General features: G+C 43.5%; 1 long non-coding RNA gene across 2 annotated transcripts in view; it reads right to left on the bottom strand.

The window, feature by feature from the left end:
* The window catches only part of LOC120384737, a 106,651-nt gene that overhangs the window by 1,505 nt on the left and 82,795 nt on the right, over positions 1-22,351 (bottom strand). The gene's annotated exons all lie outside the window — the stretch shown is intronic.

Raw genomic sequence — 22,351 nt, 5'->3', positions numbered from 1 at the left:
ATGGTGAGTAGAGTAGATGCCTTTCCCTTGGTATTGGGGATGGAGGCCCTCTATTACACCCTGGAGGTACAGGGCTTTGGTCTCCAGTGGAAGAATCAGTTGATGGGAGGGATCCTCCAGAGGAGCTCAGGTGGGAGGACAATGAGGTGGGAAGAAGAGAAACTCTATGGAGTATCCATGGTGGATGATCTCCAGTACCCAACTCTCTGGGGTGATCTTGCCCTGATTGTGGGTGAATAGGGCAATTTAGCAGCTGAATATAATGGGCGGGGGAGGTGGTTGGCATTGGAGGTGGTTTGCAGTCTCAAACTGCATGTCAAAAGAGACCCTTGGCCTGCAGCTGGGAGAGGGTCAAGGAGCTTGCAGTGGCAGGGAATTGGGACCTCTGGCACTTCCATGGATCTCTGATGGATGATGGGAGTAGGATAAGTAGGTTGTGTACAGCCAAGGTCAAAAGGTCTACCTCAGGTTTGCGCCTGGGAGCTGGGATTCCCAGGGATCGCAGGGTAGACCACAAGTCTTTCAAAAAGTACAGGGACTCCTCCATCTTCTTACAGAAGAGGTTGGACTCACTGAAATGGAGGTCCTTGATGGTATTTTGGACCTCCCTGGGGCAACCAGAGGGTTTCAGTCATGAGTCCCTGTGCATCATGAGGCCAGTGGCTTGCGAGAGCAAGCAATGTCAGCTGTGTCCACTGCAGCCTAGAGGGCCACCTTTGCCACTAAGCACTCTTCATCTATGAAAGCCTGAAACTGGGCATGATCATCTGTAGGAAGCTCATCGTTGAACTCTGCTAGCCTGTTGTATGTGTTAAAATCATAAGTGGCTAGTAGATCCTGATAGTCCATGATGCAGATCTCTTGGCCCACTGAAGAAAAGGCTTTCCTGCCCAGAAGGTCCAGTCACTTCGAGGACTTGTCAGGGGAGGTGGACATCTGCGGTTGTTGCCAAGACCATTCTGTGGCCACCTGGACAACCAGTGAGCTGGGGGCCTGGTGTGTGAATAAAAAATCAGCCCCTTTAGCCAGCATGGAGTACCATCTCAGACTCTCTTTGGAGTGGGGGCAATGTGGCTAGCATGTGCCACATGGTTCAGGCCAGTTCCAGGATGGCCTTGTTTATTGGGAGAGCCACCCTGGAAAGGCCTTGTGATTGGAGAATGTCCTGGAGATGATGATGTGGATTCTGGACTTCTTCCAAGGAAATCTGCAGATCTGCAGCCACCTTCTACAGCAGTTCCTGACACTGACAAGGATCATCTGGGGGAAAGAGTGGGAGAGGGATGATTGCCTCACTGGCAATGAGGAAGCTCCAGTTGGGATTGTCAGTGGTGAAGGTACAAATTTGATGTTTTCCTCTTCGTACATCGATGGTGCAGGATGGTGTGTGGGGGACGCACAGTGACCCTTGTGACAGCTCTGGACAGCTCTGTTATGGGTCTCAGAATGAGGGGTCCACCCGTTGGTGGGCCCCATGAGAAGCAGTACCAGACTTCCCTGAGTGGATTCTAGGCAGGAAGGTAAGGGTGCCTGGGCCATGTGTCCAGGCTCTTGCGTGGTGGCAGTGATGCTGGCGGTGCTGTGTCCAAAGACTCCTCAGAGTCAGATGGAGGTTCCGTCAGAAGAAGCGGTACTGTGGATACCCAGAGGGCTGCAATGTGGCATAGAAGAGAGGAGCATCTCCTGCAGCAGCAGCAGGGGTTCATCCTTTGGTATGGGAATGCCATGAAGCAGGGTTAGGCCCGAGAGAAGTAGAGACTGCGGGTATGGCAGAATCACCTCCTCTGTTGTAAGGAAGGTCTCTGTGCATCCAGCAGTCTGTGGAGTACCCATAGTCACTCCGGAGGGACTTGGTGAAGTAGTTGGAGTTCGCCGATCTGCCTGGTGGTGAGATGGCACTGTTGGAGAAGTTGGGGTTATGCTTGCAGCTGGGCGGTCTGACTGTCTCCATATCAGGATCACCGGCGGTACCAATGGATCCCACTTCTTCTTGGCTTTACCCTCCAGTCAGGAGATCTTCATCGCTGGTCCCACAAGATCTGTATGCAACATCTCACCCGACCAGGCGCTGCTCAGGGAGGGAACACTGTGCTTATGAGCAGTTTGCTGTGGGGACCTGCTCTTGTGTCTGTGAGAGTGTCTCTTGCTCTCATGATGGGGTTTGTCCTTAGTTGTGGTGGCTTCACACCATGTGGGGTGCTTGAAGGGGCACTCAAGGTGAGCAGCAGCAGCTGCTGCACAAGGGGGTTCCCCTGGCCAGGATCCAAGTGCACTTGGGGCCTCATTGCCTCTTCCATCAGGTACCTGTGGAGGCAAAGCTCACAGACCTCTCTGGTTCTGGGCAGGAAGGAGTTAAATAGTGTACTTTGCCCAAGATGTGAGCCTCACCCAGACAACAGAGGCACTGTTAATGCTCATCGCTGATGAAGAAAGGAAAAGGACAGGAGACATAGATCTTGAAGCCCAGATTGCTGGGCATAGTCCCCAGGTGCTGAGGGGTTGAGTCCCGCGACCAGGGAAGTTATATGCTACACTAATCTATGCTATTCAAGATAAGTTAACTAACTCTGTAAACTACGATAAACTACAAACTATCTACAAACATGAAGAGCAACTCTTAGCTAGCTAAGGGTAAAGAAGGAACAGGCTTTCTGAATCAGGCCATACAGTGGTAAGAGGCAACTGGAGTGGTGTCGACCTGCATTGCCCCTTATACCCTCGGTCAAGAGCATGAGGAGATGCACTATGCATGTGCGGGTCAATGGACACTGCTTGGAAACCCTTCCAAACTCAGGTGCATGGTGTGCATGCGCACCCGCATGTGGAATACAAATTGGGACCATCACTCTAAGAAGAAAAAGAAGATTTTTTCTGTTATGTGCAAACTGTAAATCCTACTGAAGGCCAGTTTCTGATTTAAAAGGTTGCCACCGGGACACTGCTGAACAGTGGCATCGTTGGTGATGCCAACTTGTATGGAGACCTAATGTCAGAAATCATTTATCCATTTCCAGTTCGCAGTTAATTGAGTTTAGAATTTAAATCAAATATTAAGCTTTAAATAGCAGGGGTTTTTTGCTTGTTACACAGCAGAGATGCTATTTTTGCAACTTGTTTGACCTGTTGGCCCCCATTTTGACTGCTTCACTCATGATCCACTCTTTCAACACAATATTGCCAGCTATGATGAGTTTCAAGCTTGCCAATTTTAATCAGAATCTTTCAATTCAAGTGATATTTTTTGCAGATGGCAAGAAATGCTTTTCCTTGTGCAAACTCCTTGGATGCCATTCTGTGAAAAAAGGGTTCTGTTTTCCCTCATAACCCTCAAACCAACACAGTTCACACATTTTATAAAATTGTAATCAAAGTGATTTTTCATCTTCTACAAAGTAAGGATAAATAACTAGATTATAAAAGGCAAATACCAAAAACCAGCAGAGTCAGCACTCCTTTACGAAGCTCTCTCACATACTGGAAGAACAGTGCCATTAATCTTCTCTAATCCTTCTGAAATAGCAACAGAAAAGCAGTCTGCCATAAATGGCTTCTTGTTTTGGAGTGCTTCACCATACTATAGATAGATTTCTAAGTACTGTGGCAATTGAATTGTGATTTTAAAGATTGCACCACAGGCAACTGGAGAAGCAACTAAATGGTGAAAAACCTTCTCCTCTAGTATATCTTTTCAACAGAAATGTTTTAGTACTTTATTAAATGAACTGGACTGAAAGCAGCCCCAAAGACTTAAATCCTCTATTTACCCACAAAGCAGATAAAGCAATGATCTGCTAGTTCAAACTTTCCTACATGATGGTGTCAATGTACCTCAACCTTGACATGATGACTACCTCCACTGATGAGATACTAGATCTATCACCATTGTCAGTCCTCCCCACCTCTGCTTAAAATACCAACAAGGCTGCCAGTTGTGATGGTGTAATTTGGGATGTGGACACTAACCAGCAGGAACCAGTTTGAGAATCTGTTACTCCTTATACAGATCAGTGAACAGCTGTTAATAAATAACTAATGACAGGCTAACCTCAAAAGGTTTGGTAGTTTAGGTCAATTTAGACAAGCCTACAAAAATACAGATTAGTCCCTCTGTCCTTTCTTGAACTACTCTGGTGTGAAAATTCAGCTCTCTTGTGAGATTTCCAAGTTCTTCTAATTTCAGATGAGTTGGAAACACCCCAAGAACAGATTCTTCTCATGTTCTTTTTGTGTTTCCACTTCCCCTTCCAGACGAAGACATACAAAATAATTTTACCAAAGTTGGTTGTTGTTGTTTTTTTAGAGCTTCAAAGGTTTGGATCATTTCAAATTTGAGCTGAAGGTTCAAGTTGGTTCTTATTTTATCCAAATTGCTTTGCTAGTCATAGTAATGAATTTTTTGATCACTAACTCACTGGGTCAGATTAGAAACCATAAATTAGAGATGAAAGGCTCAACATCCATTTTCCAACTCTTGAGCAACTAGTTCCTTCTTAAAGTCCTGTAAAATCTTAAGGCAGTCTCTTGCCCTTTTTTAATGCATGCAACTTCCATTAATATCAATGAAAGTTGTGGGCACAGATTGAGGGCATGATTATGCCCCTCATCTCTAATTACAGGACATAGTTTTATCCTGTAAGAAATCACAATAAAATGCATCTCTGTGATTCAGAGCATCTTATGCTGCCAAAGATTTTTCAGGTTGAATCTGTCTTTTCAGTAAGGCAGCAGCAATCAAAGAAAGTTACAAAGGTTCATCTACAGCCCAAGCATCTGAATCAGCTACATACCACTAACTAGGGTTCTGGAGGAGGAAAGGTGTTCTTATTTAAACTGGTGACCATTTAATCTGGTGACCAACTACAGAGTGGCCATTGGTCCCTACCCACTGTACCCTATAGGATGGTTTGGCTTAAGAAATAAATAGAAGTTAGGCTAACGTAGGCACAAAACCTAAGTGCAGAGGAGCATGGAGGAAAATGGTAACTAACCTTCCGTAACTGTTGTGCAAAACATCTTGAAGAACATGTCCATTCCACTCCACATGTGAGCATGCCCCGAGCACAGTCACTGGAAATCTTTCCCTCAGTGGTACCTCTTGGGGTGGCTCGAGTGCTCTCTAATGCTCAGCGCCAGTATAAAGGGCCCAGCCAACCCCATGCCTCCTCACTTCCTTCTTTCTGAAAGACTCCAATGCAGAGGGGTAGGAGGGCAGGTCGTGGAATGGACACGTGCAACACATCTCAAAGAACAGTTATGGAAGGTTAGTAACTATTTTTTCTTTGAGTAATTGCACATGTGCATTCCACACCAGGAGACTCCCAAGTAGTTGTATAGATGGAGGGATCGGAATTCATGGACACATGGACTGCAGGACAGTATGAACAAATCTGGTATCATATCTCAACTGTTGAGTGATGACGTAATGAGAAGAGAATGTGTGCGTCGATGAGCAGGTTGCTGCTTTACAAATGTCTTGAATAGAGATCTGTGATACAAATGCTGCTGAGGATGCTTGTGACCTTGTGGAATGAGCCATCAGGACAGCCAGAGGCAGAACCCCAACTTGATTGTAACAAGACCAAGTGCATGATTTATTCCAGGATAAGACTGTCTGCAAAAAGACCAAGAGAGCCTTCATCCTGTCCACTATCACAAGGAACAGTTGCGTGGACTTTTGGAATGGTTTAGTCCATTGTATGTGGAAATCTAGGACTCACCTAATGTTCAATGAATGAACTTATTGCTCCTCCCTATTTGCATGTGGCTTTGGGTAAAAAACAGGAAGGTAGATTGCCTGATGGTTATTAAATTGGATACCACCTTTGGTAGGAAACTGGGGTGAGGACATAACTGCACCTTGTCTTTAAAGAAGACTGTGTAAGGAGGAGCTGATGTGAGAGCCTGAGCTCTGAGACCCTCCTGGCAGAAGTGATGGCCACTAACAAAACCACTTTCTAGGAGAGGTAAAATGAGGAGCATGTTGCCAGTGGTTCTAATGGCAGTCCCATGATCTTTGATAAAACCAAATTCAGGTCCCAAGGAGGAATGGGCTCTCTTATTTGCAGGTATAACCTCTCTAGTCAATGGCTGTGCAGGGAGCGCACATTCTGTTGTGTCAGGTTGCAAATAGGTCTATCTGGGAAGTTCTCCCATTGCTGGAAAACATCCTTTGCCACAGCTGGGCAGAGGAACCACTCATGGTGACTGGAGAAAGACCTTTCTGAGGTGATCTGCCAGCTCGTTTTGCACTCCCGGAAGGTACAAGGTCTCAAGTGGGCTATGCAAAATTCCCACAGTTGAATCTCTTCCCGACAAAGACAGGAAGAGTGAGCTACTCCCTGCTTGCTGAGATAAAACATGGCAACAGTGTTGTCTGTAAGAACAAATAAATGTCTGCCTGTAACATGCAGCAGAAAAGCCTGACAAACCAGGCAAGTTGCTCTGAGTTTTCTGACATTGATGTAAAGAGAAAGTTCCTCTGAGTTCTGAGGGGCCCCAGGTGGGCTCATCAACCTAGCAATGATGCATCTGAGACCAGAGTCATTGATGGCCATATGAAGGAACCCCTGCACAAACATTGAGTGAGTACACCCACCAAATGAGGGAGACAAGGACCAGAGGAGGCACTGTGAGTACAGAGTACAGATGGTGGCGATTTCGTGAATAGACTAAAGCCAGCCACGTCCGAAGAGGCCTGTGGTGCAGCCTTGCATGCTTCACTAAATATGTGAATGAGACTGTGTGCCCTAAAAGCCTCAGACAAGTTCTGACTGTTGTTATTGGATGGCCCTTGAGATGTGTTATTAGGGACATGACTGTCTGAAACCGACCTCTGGGGGGTAGGCTCTGGCTTGAGTGGAGTTGAACACCACTCCAGTAAACTCTATCCTCTGTACTGGAGTGAGAGTACATTTATTAGAAGGTGTAGGGCTGTGAATGTCGACTGGAAGAGCTGAATGTTGGATGTTACCTGAGCTCTGGACTGTCCCTTGAGTAGCCAGTCATCTAGATAAAGGTAGACCTGCACCACTAGTCTTCTCAGGAACGCTGCCACTACCACCATATATTTTGTATGCACCCCCAGGGTTGCGGACAGGCCGAATGGGAGTATCACAAATTAGTAGTGTGCATGCTTCACTATGAATCTGAGGAACTTTCTGTAACGGTATATTGATATGTGGAAATAGGCGTCTCTCTTAAATCAAGGGCAGTGTACCAGTCTCCAGGATCCAAGGAAGGGATAATGGATACTAGGATGACCATGCAGAACTTTATTTTCTTGAGATAGCTGTTGAGGTGGTGCAGGTCTAGAATCAGTCTAAGACTTTCTTTTGGGATTAGGAAATAATAGGAGTAGAACCCCTTCCCTCTTAAATTCTGTGGAACCTCTTCCACAGCTTCCACCTGCAGGAGAGATTGAACCTCCTGGGCCAGAAATTTTTTGTGAGAGGTGTCCCTGAAGAGGGACAGGGAAGGAGGAGGGGAAGAAGGAATAGAGATAAACTAGAAGGTATATCCCATTTCCACGTGCTCAACACCCAACAGTCCATGGTGATACAGGACCATGCATGGAGGAAGAGGGAGAGGTAGTTTGAAAACAAGGAAGAAATAAGGTCTGGCATCATGGGAACTGGTATGGTGTCCTTGAATGGCTTGTCAAAAGGTCTGCTTAGAGCCTCCTGGCTGTCTTAGTGAAGCAAGCATTGATGCTGAGGTATAAGAGGATGGTGGTCTGCACCTAAACCCTTTGTTTCTTTTTCTCTGTAGATCCTGATGAATAGATGGGGCATAGAACCAAATCTGGATTGGCTGCAGCCCAATAGGGCCTTGGTGCCCTTCGTTCTGAGGCCACTGAATAGGCGAGCCTAGAGTAAGCTCTTGAAACTGGTGGAAACCCTGCCAGGTTCCAAAAGGGCCATGGAACAGGCATAGATCCCCAGTGGTGACCTGACTTCACACTCGATGGTACCCCCTGTGCCTGGATCCATGTAAGAGTAGGAGTGTCTTGGGGAGTGGTGGGAATGACTCCTCAGGCGAGAGGAGAAAGACTCTACCTCTGACTCAGAGAATGCCGAGGCTCTGTCTGGTGACCACAGAGATGTGGTTCCCACTGGTACTGGAGACCGGTGCCATGGCAAAGATGCCTGCACTGAGGCCACCATAGCTAGTTTTTTTTTTCAGTGGTACCAAAGGGCCTAATGCCGAATGATGGTCTGAAGCAACAGACTCCATCCTGCCCAACAGCACTGATACCACTAACTTCTGTACCGCCAGAGATACCGTACCGGAGACTGATTTCAGGAGGCACAGGGCTTGAAGCGCAGTAACCAAGGCATGCCTTGGCACCTGATAACAGATGAAAACTCCACTAACTCTCATAATTAAAAACTTTCACTAAAATGGAGTAAACTGACTAAAACTATTTACAACTAGCTATGTAGAGATATGTACAGGGAAAACCACGGAGAGAGCTTATCAAACCAAGGATAGCAGTTCCAGCGACCATCACGGGTGGTAAGAAGGAACTGAGGGGGCATGGAGTCAGCTGGGCCCTTTATACCAGTGCTATGAACCCGCAGCGCAAAAGGGTGCTTGAGTCCCACGACAGGTACCATTGAGGGGAAAATTTCCAGCCACTATGCTCAGGGTGCGCAATCACTTGAAGAAACTGAAGTTGCTAGTATGAGAAAAGTTAAAGATAAGTTGGAGATACTGTTATGGTAAAGCAAGAGTTCTCAGGACATGACTCCTGGTTATATTACAATTATATTTTATTGTAACTGCTTTTTAATGTGTTTTTTCATAGAATCATAGAATATCAGGGTTAGAAGGGACCTCAGGAGGTCATCTAGTCCAACCCCCTGTTCAAAGCAGGACCAAGCCCCAACTAAATAACTTTTAGAGAATTGTGAATGTTCTATTAAAATGCTATCTGTACTGATAATATGGGAAGGACATTGGTGCAGTTGTTAATTCAAATAATGTATATTGTAAAGAGCCAATTAGAAGGTGGTGGAAATATAATTATAGTAAAGGGCAGTTTAATGTTAATCAGCATTATAATGGAGTATAAAAGGAATAGTGTTGCTAAACTGTGGAAGAGCTCCAATTAATATTAAAAAGGGTGCTGTTAGATTTCAGGATTTTAAAGCTGTACTTCACTGTCACTGCACTGATCACCCATTGATGTATCCTTTCACCTCTGAACGTGAGTATAATACTAGCATTTGGGTAAATAGTAATTACATGTCTGTTTGCTTAACTAATCATATTTTTCCTTTTAATAAAGTTTGGATGCATTGTTTAAATAGTTGCCTAGTGGTCCTCTACTAAATAAATGTTCTGTAACCAACCTAGAGGCTCAAACCTAAAAGCTAAGTTGGGTTTTATTGCACCCTTATCTTTAACAACTTAATATTAATGGGGAACATTTTAACATAAAGGTTACACCATTCAGTCTGACCATGCATCCTACACGCTGTAAAAATCAGCCTCTGTTCCCAGTTGATAATTTTCAAGGAATGCAGCAATGGGAAAGATTTGGCTGCTGACTACCCTAACCCCTTTAAAACTTTTCATTTTTCCTAGCTTAACCTCAGCTGACACGCATGGGAAAAAAACTGTTTAAGTCAAGTTTGTTTACTTCTTAGCTTTTGAAATAGTCTATTGATCACTTCTATCAATCAGTAGGGTAGGAATTGTGTTTCAGGTCTTCTTTTAAAATGGATGACTAGGAACAATTGAGTGTATCTCCTACAAATTCTCTGTGAAAAAAGACAAACTATCCTGCACCTGCTTTTTTTTTCCCTGCAAATTTTCTAAAACGATTGTCTCTCTAAGCAACATCCATTACACATTTTTTCCTCAACTCTAGTCATAGAGTTTAAGGCCAGAAGGGACAATCAGATCATCTAGTCTGACCACTTGTATATCACAGACCACTAAATTTCACCCAGTTACCTCTGTATTGAGCCTAGTAACTTGTATTTGAGTAAAGCATATCCTCCAGAAAGCATCCAGTCTTGATTTGAAGACAACAAGAGATGGAGAATTCACCACTTCCCTTGGTAGCTTATTTCAATAGTTAATCACCCTCACTATTGCGCACAGAGTGCGTTAACCATCCCTTAAGAAGTTTCGAGTTAAGACCTCTCATGGTTTGTTTGCGCAAGTTATAAACAGTATCCCTGTAGAGCAGTTTGCAGCTGATCTGAAGTTTTTTTTTGCCAGATAAAGAATAACATGCTTGTTGGCATTTGTTGCACTTTTGCCTAAGAGACAGTATTCCACCTCTCACCTCTCCTAGCAAACAGCATACTGGAGACATCACTCATTCTGTATGTTTTATTCATGTACAGTAGTAATTGGCTCTGAGCATATTCTCTAATAGGTTTCCCAGCCACAGCATTTGATGGTTTGTCACATTTTCAATATCTGACCTTTCAAGGTTTTTTTCCAAGGCTTCAGTACTTTAGAAATTTCCTTTCTCTTATTCACTCCTCTAACAGAGGAAGGGATCTTTCCCAATGGGCCTACATGGGAAAAGGGGACAGAAAATCTCATAAAAGGAAAGAGATTGTAATGTATTATCTGTGTGTGTGAAAGAGAAGGTGTATGCAGTGTGAAGTATGCAGAATGTAACTGCCTACCTTTTCTGCAGCACATGGATTGGAAAGGGAGAGAGACTACCTTAAAATTAACCTGGAAAGGTTGAGTCACTGAAGCAGAGGACAACTACAGGAAACTGACCGGACGAGTGGAGAGGGAAGAGAGGATTTAGGTTAAGGGCTTCAGACATTTGACAAAGTTACTCAGTCATCAGAGATGGGTGTAAGTTTGTTCATTTTTATTTTTAGAGGAGGTTGGATTTTTTTAAAATAAAGTATTTCTGAGGGCTGATGGAAAGAAAGGGATCATGGCCTGGGGTAAGGGCAGAACTACAGAAGTAAGTCATGTGCAAGTACTTCCAGGCCTAGGTGTTCACAATAAAACTCTACCTCATGTTTTTGCAAGTGAGGAGATTAATAGCTGTAGAGTTCTCCACTGCATTCATTTTCAAATAAATAATTTACTGTTTAATACATAAATAAAATAATCCCTACCATGAATCTAATATAAAAAGCTGCAATGTTTTCTTTTGAAGGGCTGTCTGCTGTGGAGTTGTTTTTTTAATAGAGCTAATATCTTCCCAGATACTGTAAGTAGTTTGTTTGGTATGACACCCTACTATGTGGAGGATAGGTGAGGTGGGAAAATGCACTCAGACTTTCATATTACACACACACACACTTTCAGGGCAGATATCTAAGCTTTGTAGGTACCATTTTCATCCTGGCTTTATTTTCCCAGAGTGGGTTGCTATTAAGTATCCACAGACCCCGGAAAGACTTGTAAATTTCTCTCTCCTTTTTCTTTGTATAAATCCTTATTATCCACTTGAGGAGGCCACTTAGGGATCTGGGGCAAAATCAGTATTTGGTCCTGCTAGTGAAGGCGGGGGGCTGGACTTGATGACCTTTCGGGGTCCCTTCCAGTTCTATGAGATAGGCATATCTCCATATATTATTAGTCTCCTCCATTCCACTGTAAGCCTACCCTATTCCATCACTTCCTATTTTTATAGTGATCTCTCCTTCCATCTCACCATGATCCTACAATGACTTTAGCACTTGCTTAACTTTATGCTCTGAGAATAATCCCATTGACCAGTGAGACTACTCACAATGAGTAAACTTAAGCATGAACGTAAGTCTTGGCAGGACTGGGGCCTTGGCGTCTTCATTTTCTTCAAGATGTTTTTTACCTTGATCTGCTTATTCTGTCCCTCCATGTGAAAGCAGGTATTCTTTTCCTACTCTATTGTCCTGATTTTAGATTCTTCTCCATTAAACTGTACATAGCATACAACAAATAGCCCTCTTTGAAAATTACTGAAGCAAGAAAAGCCATTCAATACCAAAAACTATTGATGACAGATTGTGTCAGAAACCAAGCAAAAGCAAAAAAAAAAAAAAAAAAAAAAATGACTTTCAGTTCTTAACTCACTCTACTGTGCATTTTCGCCCCCCCGCCCCCCAGACTGATTTAAGACCAGAATAACATGCTTATGTTTTAAATGGCTTGTTTTGTTTAATGCACCTACCACTGTGACATTTAGATGCATGACATACATTAATAGCATAATTAAACTACCTACAAAGTACAGCACAAATGCTGCTCATACCCTTTCTGGAACAAATACAATATAAGGAACCCCATCACCATCATTAGGAGCCAAACATTTGGTTCAACTGGATGTTTAACCAAAAAGACAAGATAACATTGTCTTCTGAAGGTCAAACTCAGGCTCTGTTCTAACTGCCACTGAAAATGTCCTATTTCCTGCACCCATATGGGCCTGTCAACTTGTCTCATGGGATCAAGTGTACAATGAAAGATGTAACTCCTAAAATAGCCAGTCCCAGACCCTTATAATGCTACATATAACTTGAATCGTACTTAGACATAAATGGTAAGAAGTTCACAGCATGCAGGCCATCAAAAACTCACCATTTACCAACAATTACCATATCCCATAGTATCTTAGCTATGTTACACAAATGCTAGTGTGTATATGATTGTAATCATATCAGTCCATTTCATTGAGCAAGCCAGCCACACCACAATCTTCAAGGGCAATCTCACATAATGCCCATTTCAGGCATCCAGGTGTGGAGAGAGGTGTATGATTGAAGTATGCAACAGCATGGAAAACTCAACTAACACAATTTTTTTTAAAAAATGGCAAAAGCCCCCTCTGCTATTTGGGGGTGGGGAGGTCCATAAGTATGCTGAACTTACAGAAAGTTCCCTGGCACAGAGAGAACAAACTATACTCATAGACAGAACAGACACAATGCAGACAAATTATCCTGCACCCCCTTCATAGACAGAGTGAGTCTCAGCCAATTCATTGTCATTCAAATCCACATCACAGCTAGACATGGGAAATCAAGGAAATCAGATCATCCATAACTGATGTAAAGGAAAGAAACAGCACCAACATATTAATAGCCTACAGTTCAAAATTCCAGTTTTGTCAATCTGTTTAATAATATTCACTTTGCATAATTTTTTCAGTCTAGGATTTAATATATGTATATTAAGGTCTTTCTTTATGCAGAACTTGCGGCCCCCTGCCCCAATTCTTCACAAGCCAAACTGTGATGGGGTGTACCGGCCCCGCACTGGTTTAGCAGGGGTTAAGCCTACTCTGTGGGCCAAGAAGGCCATGCCCCCCTCGGTTCTGCTGAGCATGCTTCAGCTGGAACACAGATATAAAAGGGAGCAACTCAGTGCAGTCGGGGCTGACTGACAAAGGAAATAGACGTGTACTGCAGGGTCCTGCAGAAGGACTGCCAGCACTTCAGGACACAGAGGCCAGATCGAGATGACCCATGAACCCCAGGCAGCAGACTCCACAGAGGGAGGAGATGCCATGGGAACCCTGAGATGACAAGTCACGGAGGAAGAGGTAGGAAGTACCTAGGGAAACTTAACATGGAACTGGTCATAGAACCAGGGTTAGCTCAGGATGTTTCAGCAGGATCCCCAGGAGTTGGTACCAGAGCCCTGGGTTGGGACCTGGAGGAGTAGGGAGGGCTCAGGTCCCCCTACCTTGGCCATCCCCCACCCTGAGGCAGCGCCTCCCCCCTCCAACTACTCTGGCTGCTAGGCCACACAGTGCTGACAAAGAGGACAGCCATGTTGGCTATGGCTGCTAGGCCACACAGCCCTGACAAAGAGGGCAGCCCTATTGACTCTGGCCCTTAGGCCACACTACGCTGACTGAGGGCAGCTATATTGACTCTGGCCTTTAGGCCACGCAGCCCTGGCTGGAAGGGCAGCCACATTGACTCTGGCTATTAAGCTGCACAGCACGGCATAGCTGGGTCACCTTGTCGACCCGCACACATCAAACCATACTACCCTGAGAGTACAGGCAGTCATTTAAACTCAACCTTGGGGCCAGAACACCCCTTCATCCTGTCTCCAAAGGGTGATAGGGTGTACCAGCCCTATGCCACAACCTAATCTTCCTCTTCTGCAGTGGAACTAACCACTATGCCAGAACCCCTGATTCTTCCCCATCTTCTGACAGTAGGACCAGCAGTAGGGATAAACTCATGGCCTATTTCCCACCACTACTGCCTTATTTGGCACCATGACTGTCCGACAGTTTAAGTCTATTATTTCCCTTCAGTTCCATGGAGCTTCTTTAATAGTCTTTATTCAAAAAGATCACCATCCTATTGCCTCTCTCAAAACATGAATATATAGATGAGAGTTCCTTGATCCAATCAAAATAGCTAATTACGGATTAAATTAATTGGAGAGTGCTAACAAAATGTGGACGTTTTGCCCTTAGGATGTACATTAGAATCCAAGCCATGTCAGCAATGATGATAAATTGATACTATTTGGCTTTTCAATGGCCTACATGAAATAAAACCAGTTCCCAGTGGCCAAGTGACTACAGAACACACCGACATAGTCTGCTCATTTATTAGCAGCCTCAACAGAGAGCCAAAGCAATGAATAGGCATTGAGACTGAATACCCACTTACCAATAGAGTAAGTCACTCCAAGACTGAGCTGAGGAATATTGACAGAGCAATGTGGAGAAACTTGCAGTGTCACTCCCTTTGCTGTGCTCGTTCTGTGGATATAGAAGGCTTCAGTCTTCATGGCTTACAGTCTAGCATTTTGCAAGCACTAAAATAAACTTTTAAACAATTAGCAAGTGGCTGATTGTGCTAACCAATACATTTGAGAGTCACTGGGCCATTTCTCTATGCTTGTAAGAATGGATTTATCACAACTTTTTATCACAAAAAACTTGCCTTTTTGAAGTGCATGAAATGCAATAAGAACTGAATATACAGCCTATGAGCACATGTTTCAGGTCAGACTTTCACGATCATTCTGTTGACATTGTAGGAGTCGCTTGCTTGCTCACATTATGCCTGGTCATGAAACATGACCACAAACACTCTGCCCTTTCTCGGGTATTCCAACAAAATGCTCTGCTTTATCTTTGACCAATAATCCAGAAACTACATCCTTTCCTTCTTTACTTGGACACCTCAGCATTAAAGAGAGACATCTACATGTATCTTTATTAAGGTTACTTGAATACTTGAACAGAATTGTCTTTGTGCTTTTAGGAAAGAAAAATGCAGTCCTTAATTGATACACCATTTCATTTTAGATTCCTAAACTGAGATCATACACCTGATTTTATTGTATCTTTTTTATGATTGCTTATTTCTTCTTCCTGTCATTTTGTGAACAATAGGAGTAGTGGTAGCTTGAGCAAAGAATCTTTTCAAGTTCAGGATGTAGCAGAAATTTGAAAGATCTAGTAGTTATGATCATACAATAAATAAAGTATAACTTCGGGGACCAACATCTTGGCTAAGCAGCTTGTTTTTATTGTTGCTGTTTTCAGTTGCAAGGTTCTGCAGAACTCACGAAGCAGCCTGGCTAACAGAAGGGTTGAGGAAACTATGTCTTGGTTTTTCAGAATCAGTAACAGGGTCATTCAACTCTGGATTCTATTTTATCTAAACTACCAAATTACAAGACAGTTTGGACACAAAATGTCTGTAACATCACTGATTGTGGATGGTGCTCAGATATCAATTATGCTTTCACCTACACGTTTTTAGACAGATCAGAGAATGGATAGTGTAAATAAATGCAAATTCTAGACCAAGTCTCAGATTAAAAAGTTTTTTAAATTGAAAACTAAAATCCAGCTTTTATAGATATTTAAAACACAAATATAAAATTAATATATATTCAGCAGGCTTTTTACTAGAAATGTGCAATTTAACATGGAACTCAATAACAGGTGAATCCACGTATTATTTAGCTTCCATGCAATCATTTAATCTGTATCATAGGAATTATTTTATTTGAAAATAATACATTAAATCATAGGTTTTCAAACTGTAGTGGGTAAGGTTATCAGGAGAGTATGAAGACCAGACATGCAAAACCCATGAAAAAAGCACAGAAATTGGGCTTGTTTTTGGCTTAATTGGCTTGTGAGTTGCTTGTTGGCTAGTTTTTGGCTTGTAGTTTGGTCCGTTTTTGGCTTGTAGCTTGTTGCTTCTTTTTTTTTTTTTTGATCAGCAAGCTGCAGCAAGAGTGGGGCAAGCAGGGGAGAGAGGCTACACAGCAGGCCCACCACAGTCCCAGACTGCATGCCAGGGGGATCTAGTCACATAGAGTGTTGGGATTCTTAGGGATTGGCTTGTTGAAATGGGATTAGCTTGATTTTTGGCTCATTATGAAAGTTGGGGTGCTTATTTACAGCATGAAAGTTGGCAACTGTGATGAGGACCTTATGTGAAGTAAAACATTCCTTCATTCTTGCTATTTACTCAGGAGCAGGAGCCAGCGGAAGCAGCACTTCACCATAGGCAGGAGCAGTGGCAGCAGATGGTGCAGAAGGGGAGGTCCCCAGAAAGAGAGGTTGGAGAACAAGCCTGCCTGTACAGTGCCTGTTACTACCCCCCGCCATATGCCCTGGATACTGGGCAGGTGGGAGCAAGGGTGCTGGAACAATCTGTATATTGGGGGTTCTGGGAGCCATTGACTGTAAACCCTGTATATATGATGGAAACCACTTCAAGCCAGGGGGTATGGCAGCACCCCTAGTTCCAGCACCTATGGCAGGCAGTGACAGGCTGGAGGAAGAAGCTGGAGCCAATGAGTGGAGTTAGCAGGCGCAATCTGGCAGGGATCGCATCCTGGCCCTTGGGAGAGAGGGGCTGGCTGGTGCTGCAGGAGGGAACAGCAGGCTAGGAGAGTAAGAGCAAGGGGCTGGAGGGGAGGGGAGGGGAGGGGGAAGACGGGGTATGCATGGGACATGAATCTCCAAAGATGGGTGAAGAAGAAATGTTTGGTAACCTCTGCACTAAATAAAACAACTTAAACATATTAAGTGTTTTTCTCCTTTTTCTAAAGCAGATTTCGATATATAGGTAATACTTAATGTCCATTGCTAGAGAGCCATGCTACATAATGCTATGATCCTGTCAGATTTCACAAGTTAAGCTGGTTTGGGCCAGATCAGAATTATGATAAGAGGAGCTAGTGTGGCTGTTACAGTCCAATTCACCCTGCTACTTGTTCTGGTCTAAATATTGTCCTGGCTCTTACAGCAACTTTTCATGACAGAGTTTTATGGTTGAAAGACAAGGCCCTATACAGGGAGTATTCCCTCTCAAACTCACCATCCCTCATTTATCATTCTTTACCTATACTTCAAGATCTGACGCCTTTCTGATCCAGCTCTTGCATAGTTTAGTCTTATGACACTAGACAGTCTCCTCTTCTGTTGTTCCCAATGCAACCAGGTGTGTCTCGCATGTTAAAGATGTTAAATGGTTTGTGGCTATCATATAGGTTATTGGACTGGAGTTACAGCTGCTACCCCATTTCTCCAAGTAGAAATTTTACTGGCCTTTCCTGCTCTCAGTTTAGTTTTACTTTTTTCATTTAAGAGACTCATTTGATTTATTTTATTTTACAGTCACAGACCTGAAAATATTATGTTTGGAAAGACAGCACATTTAGAAATGTTATTTTCTCCACAAAGAAATGAACTGGAATGCAATATCTATCAGACAAGCCTTGAAATCTCCAAACATAAATTATTTAAAACCTACCAGACAGAGTTCTTAGTTTCTAAATTCTTGATACAAGAGGGGAGAGAAGGATTTCTTAAAATAGTTTGTCTTTAAATTTACATGTCACCAGACAGATGATCTCATCTAGATTCTTCCCCTCATCCCAACCTGCCAAACAAATGAACTAACTTCTTCACCTGCCTTCTTTCCTGAAAATATCACCAGCATGGTTAATTGAAATCTAAAGTGAATAGTATACATAACAGTAACTCAGCCAATTCAAACATACTGTAGATATTGATGGTCTATAGCAATATGTATTAAACAACTGAGTCATACAGTACAGCATATACAGTAAGGGGTGAGCAAACTATTAAAATACAAAAATCGATCTTTCACACTCTGCTGTAGTTTCATGTGATCATAAAAGACAATATAGTAGTAAGGAGGGGAAGAATAGTACTGTATCTACAAGTCTGATTCCCAAGCACAATTCAAATATATTATTTGTGCAGTGATAATGCCATGGGGCCCCGATCAGCCCCTGTGGTAGGCGCAGTACAAACACCTAACAAAATGTGCCTCCTCAAAGCGCTTGTATCTGTGATGTATACATTATTTTAAGTGGGCTTCCTGGTGGCTAGCAACTCAGAGAGATTGTCTTGTTATTTAGATCCATGTAAGTAGTTTATTCACATTAGTTTGTTTTAAATCCAAATTGTGTCTATTGAACTCAGCTGCCTTTTCTACAATTGCATTGTCTGTTTTCTCTCTTGTTAAGCTGAAGTTCACTGATCAGTGAATGTCATAGCACATTAAGGTAGAAAAAACGACTTTAAGAACCCTCCTCACCAGAAATCAGGCCTGGATGGTTTTCTTAGCAAATGCTTAGAGAAATCAAAGTACAGATTTGCTTGGGGATTTTTGGGTGATACATTTCAAATCCAACACTTTACATTTAAAAAACAACCCTGAGGCTTTAAAATCTGAAATTAAGTGTTCCAAAAGCACACTGGTTGGCCCTGCTTGCAGGCATTTTTAGATTATCAAAAAAGCACCACGGGGCAGCTTGTCCACCATTTGGAATCTACATGGAATTTGCCCAGGCTATAATTCATTACAACCTAGAACCCAGTCCCTAGACCACAAGGTAAAATCAGTTTCAGTTTTTCTTGAGATGGGACAAAGCTTGAATAGACATTTTATTAATAATGGAATGTTTCTATTTTTCTTCTAGTTTAAACCCATCATTCTCTGCTATTTTTGAGTCTCCTATCCCAGGCCCCTATATTTCTCTTGTTCACTGGCTTAAAATCTTCTAGGCTGAGTGTGTATGTTATGTTATTTAAAAGCTCTTTCTTTCAATTGCTAGAATTTGAGAAGTAGAAGCATCAGAATTAGGCTGAGTAGATATGAAAGGCTACTTTTATGTTCCTCTCCCTATTTCTTTTTCCTTAAGTATATATTCCATTAGGGTGGTGGACTTGTTAAGGGATATATAACACACAAAAAACCACCTTCACCAAACCAAGGACACTCCACCAGAGAAGTATATCACATTATGGAATGGGCCACCCAAATACCCTGAGAGAACCTGCTCCAATACAGAAATAAAACCTCCCTCCAACTGCACACCCCTAGTTGTCACCTACCACCGCACATTGGAACCCATACCGGGTTACCATCAAACTACACCCCATACTTGATGGAGACCCCATCCTGAAAGAAATCTCTCCTGAACCCCCTCCTCTGGCCATCAAACAACCCCCCAAGCTCATCATTGGAAGCAAGCTCCCCACAGACCAGAACACACCAACTCAAAGCAGGACACAACCCTGCCAGAACAACAGAGAGAAAACCTGCAGACATATCTTCACTGCTACAATGATCAACACCCCCCACAACACACCTTTCAAGATTGTTGGGTCCTACACATGCCTATCGCAACACGGTGTACTTCATCAAGTGCACTAAATGCCCCAATAACAAGCATGTAAGTGAAACCAAACAATCACTATACTCAGAGCTTAAATTTGCAGAGATTATTTCACGGAGCCCCAAACGCCCCCTCATTTGGGACTCTGGGTTTCAGCTGCGGGGTGGAGGTCATGGAGCTTTAGGCCTGTGAGGGAAGGGTGCTGAGGCTTGGAGCTTTAGACTTGTGGGGCACTGTGGGGCTCCTGCCCCATGGAAAGCTCCCAGTCTTCAGGGTTTCAGCCCCCGAGAGGCTCCGGTGCTCCCGCGGGTTTGAAAATTTTTATAGGAGCTCTGCTCCAGACAGCTCCAGCTGAATTTAAGCCCTGACTACGCTCTCAAATGAACTCTCACAGGAAAATGATACAAGACAAAAACACCATATCACCTGTGAGTGGGCACTGTTCACAAAGCAATTATTTTATATATGACCTATCAGTCCTCATCCTCAAAGGAATCCTGCAAAACACTTTCAAAAGACGAGCCTGGGAACTTCAGTGCATAAATTGGTTAGACACTAAAAATCAATATCTTAATAAAAACACTGGATTTGTGTTTTATTACAACAAGCTGTAACCCACTAATCCCCCTTTTTGTCCTATGCCAACAGGGATTTTAACAGGTCGCTTCAATCCCTAAGAATATGTGCTAACTACTTATGCTAAACTATCTGTTTGCTCTTGTATTTAGCTGTGACGCTTTTAGTATGTTTCCCAGATCTGAAGAAGGGCTCTGTGTAGCTCGAAAGCTTGTTTCTCTCACCAACAGAAGTTGGTCCAATAAAAGATATTACCTCACCCACCTTGCCTCTCTACTTTTTACAAGTGGTAGATTATTTTGTATGGATGAGAGAACCTCAAAAGTAGATCTGTACAAGCTCATGGAAACCTGCCTCTTTAGCAAACTCCATTACTTCTTTCTTTTAAAAGTTCTCCAGGTGGGGTATAGAAGAGGCACTTGGTCTCACCCCATGGATGGACAGAAAGCAGAAATGTGAAAACCAGGTCTAGGGATCTGCTTTACGGTCTATGTGCCCAGTCCAGCGAAGTGGTAGGTGCCTCCTGCCAGGTACTGTGCAATGTCCCCTCTCATTTTCTTTTTTGTGTATGGAAGACATGATTGCCTGAACCCAAGTTTAAAATAAGTCTCTCCCATGCCCTTCCCTCACTCCTTCCTCTGCCCCTTTATTTGTTCATTCCCTCTGCAAAAACTTACTCTCCCACCTCATTCATTCTGTACATCAATTTCATCATCTCTCTCCCTCCGTATCCCACCCACTATTCTTCTCACCAAACCCCTTCCTAACTTTTGCCCTGGGGATAGGGGAAGTTGGAGCCTTGGAAGCCATTTTCCATTTCCCTATACTGCCATTCCTGCCCTTTTTAACCAGAAAGCAATTCCCTTGTGCGGCAGGCAATCTGTTACATGCAGAAGCATGGCTGAGTAACCTTATGGCTTACGGAGGCCTTTGGTACTGAGTATCCTCTGATGCCATTGTCTTTGTGGGGAGTTAAGGATGCTTAGCACCTCACAAAATTGGACCTGATCTGGTTGCAGAATAGAACAAATTCTGATTCATGGGGAGGAGGAAGAAGATAAATCACGAGGGGATGTAGTTGCCTAAAATGGAAGAATCAATACAATTTCATAATATATCCATATGGGCCACTGAAGACTGAATAAAAGACGATTACTAACCTTTCCGTAACTGTTGTTCTTCAAGATGTGTTGCTCATATCCATTCCAATACAGGTGTGTGCATGCCACATGCACCATTGCCAGAAGACTTTTTCCCTTAGTGGTATCCCTCGGGTTGACTTTGGTGCCCCCGGGCTGGCACATCCATAGGGCAGGATATAGGCACCTGGCAACCCACCGCCTCTTCAGTTCCTTCTTGCCAGCAACTCCAACTGAGGCGTAGGTGGGCGGGTTGTGGAATGGACATGAGCAACACATCTCGAAGAACAGTTACAGAAAGGTTAGTAACTGTCTTTTCTTCTTTGAGTGCTTGCTCATATCCATTCCAATATAGGTGATTTCCAGGCAATCATTCAGGTGGTTAGATCGGAGTTTCTGTGAGACATGGATTGAAGGACGCTGCACCAAAGGCTGCATCACTTCTCTCCTGTTGAGTAAGGGCGTAATGCGTGTGGATGGAAGACCAGGTCACTGTCTTGCAGATACCTACAACTAGAACATGAGCCATTGGGGGGAGGGATAGCTCAGTGGTTTGAGCATTGGCCTGCTAAACCCAGGGTTGTGAGTTCAATCCTTGAGGGGGCCACTTAAGGATCTGGGGCAAAAATTGGTCCTGCTAGTGAAGGCAGGGGGCTGGACTCAATGACCTTTCAAGGTCCCTTCTAGTTCTAGGAGATTGGTATATATGGCAGGGACATATTGGTCCCTTCCAGTTCTAGGAGATTGGTATGGTATATCTCCAATTATTGAATTAAAAAAAAAAAAAAGAATGCAGCTGATGAGACCTGCAATCTTATGGAGCATACTGTTAAGTGTGGAGGAGACACCTTTGAGTAGTCATAGCACATGCAAATGCAGGATGTTGTCCAGGAAGAGATCTTCTGCGCCAAGACGGGGCTGCCCTTCATCTTTTCTGCAATGGCAACAGCTAGCTGCAGGACTTTCAAAATGGTTTGGTCCTCTCTATATAAAAGGCCAGAGCACGTCTAATGACAAGA

The sequence above is a fragment of the Mauremys reevesii genome, linkage group 16, assembly GCF_016161935.1.
Source record: "Mauremys reevesii isolate NIE-2019 linkage group 16, ASM1616193v1, whole genome shotgun sequence".
Taxonomy (NCBI): Eukaryota; Metazoa; Chordata; order Testudines; family Geoemydidae; genus Mauremys; species Mauremys reevesii.
Note: the sequence above shows the minus strand (reverse complement) of the source record. Positions and strands in the feature narration are given on the sequence as shown.